Below are 2,994 nucleotides of genomic sequence, written 5' to 3'. Positions count from 1 at the left end.
ATTTTTTCAATCTCGAACAGGGTACGTGAATTTTCAGAGACGCCTCTGACTCCCTGGAAATAGCCTGACTGATTCCTGCATCCTGCATGAAACCATAGTTAGTATCAAAAGATGTATTATGAAAATTGTTACCTCCTAATTGACTTGAAGTTGGTATTCCAAAAGAATATCTAGGATAGGACATGTCTGGTGAATGTGAAGATGCCTAAATGTTCTCTTTTTTAGAAATGTACTGTAATTAAAATATTTCAATTAGTCACAAACCATTATAAAAAGAAAAGAAAACAAGAAAGAACAAGTTCATAAGATCATACTTGAGGTGAGATTGTGTTGAACGAACTCCTTCCTCTATAGTTTTTACGAAATGTATCCACATGTCACTTACTAAAACAGTCATCTCATCACTTTATTTTATCTTATAGCAATGGCGCCTTAAGCATATATAGGCGTACATTTAGTCTCATCCGTAGTTATAAAAGATAAACACCGCAAGTCAAATGGTACAAATATAAATATCATAACATTCCAATGAATAGTAACAAATTCGTCTTTCAGTTTATTAAGTCTTTTATTTTCACCCCTTTGTAGTTTATTCATTTTAGTTTTTTACTATTTTCTTTCTATCACTTTACTTTTCTATCCTAAACTTTAAGAAAGTTATCATACAACTCTTAAACTTTAATAACATTGTTGGTGTAAATTCAACGTCGTCTACATGTTAGTTCACGTGAGTCACTTGGAGTAAAAATTTGTGTTTTTGTTTTAAACTTTTTCCCAATTTTGGTCATCGTTCGGTTAGCACTGTCTTACCCCTCCCCCCCCCCCCCCCCCACACACACACACACACGGGTGGTACGGTTTTGCGCCCTGGCCCACAAGCGGGGGGCTTAAGGTTAGTTACTTTTATATAAGAGTATCATTGATATATTTTTTAATTTTGAAAAATCCCTACCTAGTTTGCAAAGAAAATGGCAGACTTCTTCAAGATCCAATCTCTTAAACAAATCTAGGAATTTAGTCTTAACATTTGTAGCTTTAACCAGTCCCTTTCAAATATTAATCTACAGTCGAGAAACATATAATTTATCATTTCCCTAATCTTTTGAAAGTTGAGTAAACCAAATTAGGGTTGCGTTACTAAACAGACATTGAACATTATATATAACTAGTTTTTCAAACCACCCTCAAATTAACAAATAATATACCATGATGACATAACTATGTTTCACCAATATTAAACGAACATATGAAAAAAAAATAGTATATAACAACAAAGTGTTAGATAAACCTACCATGACAATGACCCAAGCTAAAAAAATGTGACCAGGTTGCAACCCTGTCTATAGAGTGCCACCCCTTTTACCAAATATGCTTTATCAACCATTTGGTCAAGTCCCTTCGCATGTCCCAAATGTTTATCTTTTTGGGATAAGTTTGTTGATGGGTCATGGTCTTTGAACCACTTTTTCGATTAAAACTAACCGATAAGTCATTAGTAATTTGATTGAAATACAAAATTACCTTTTAAAAACAGAAAGAGATTGATGATTCAACCTGATGTTTCTTTTTACAGGCCTCTTGTTCCTAACAAAAACCAGACAAAATGATTTTCTTCTTTTGTCTTAAAAGTGAACTAAAGATGGTGACATGCATGCATACAATCACGAACATTGGTTGAAGTTGTATAGTGACTTATATCATACAAAAATATCTAAAAGCGGAAAAACCAGCTATTAAGCTTGATATTTCTTGTTAAAGGGTATGTTTTCAAAGCTAAAATCGAAGTTTGTTGTGTATATTTTTTTGTTAACGAAACGATGACAAAATAAAGAAATCAACATGCAATTCCGGTACACGTTAAGACAATCTTGCCTTGTAATTAAGCAGAATTTCATGTATTTAACAAGTTAATCTCATATCTACATAAAAAGAAAGTTAATTAACAAGTGATTTTGCTTTCCCTCGTTTTTATTTTAATTATCAAGTTTGAAGGGCGTGATGTGAAATTTCTCTAGCGTTTACTGTTTTAATAAAATAAATGAAATAGGTATTAAGATAGCTTTAATATATGTTTATGTTAGGCAGTTGTGGACTTAGGATTAATTTATTTTTTAAGAATACGAACAAGGAGTTCAACCAAACTTTCAAGTGGTGCGATCGGGAATTTTGCTTCTAAAATACACAAAACAAAATTAAAAAAGGGGGCGTCTGCCCGCCCGCCACCCGAGGCTTCACTTGGGTACGCCCTTGATGTCAGGTATTCATGATATCATGAAACTTGAGTGATTAGTATCTATCATAGTTGAAACGGGAGAGATAAAACTCTTTGTTGCTTTAATGAACTTCCATTATTGATGCTTAATTATTGTTTAATGTTTATGTGGATCGATCTAATGCGATCGTTAAGAAATTAAACAACTTGATAATGAAGGATCACATCACACGGGTTGAGTTTTAAAAGTGATTGTTGACGTTAACATATGAGTCGTCAAGTCTTACATTTTTCGTTAAAATATACAAAAGATTTGTAAAACTTTTAACCTACTTAATAGAACGATATACTTTTTTAGATAAAACTAACAAAAATACTTCGCTTGTCTAATTTTTAAAATCGCTAACACGACCCATCCTAAGTATGCAACATTCATATCTACGAGTTTAACTTTAGTTTATATCTACAAGCTTGATAAGTTCATATCCAACTTTCATCTTCCGTTCATTAGTTTAGTAAATATGATAAAATTCAATTGGTTTGGTGGGAAACTCATGAGCTTGCAGAGTAGTTGATCTTTATTTTTGTACACTTGAACTCACTAATCAAGCAGTTGAAACCTTTCAAACTGTTGAGTTAATATTCACCGGATATGTAGGTGAACATATGATATTGTCATACTAGCAGTTGCCAATGATTGGCATGCACATATTTACAATGGAACAAACCTTGATAGATTTGAGTAGACAAGGTGATGAAACAGTGGTTAACCAAGAGAGGTT

The sequence above is a fragment of the Helianthus annuus genome, chromosome 16, assembly GCF_002127325.2.
Source record: "Helianthus annuus cultivar XRQ/B chromosome 16, HanXRQr2.0-SUNRISE, whole genome shotgun sequence".
In the NCBI taxonomy this organism is placed as follows: Eukaryota; Viridiplantae; Streptophyta; class Magnoliopsida; order Asterales; family Asteraceae; genus Helianthus; species Helianthus annuus.
Note: the sequence above shows the minus strand (reverse complement) of the source record.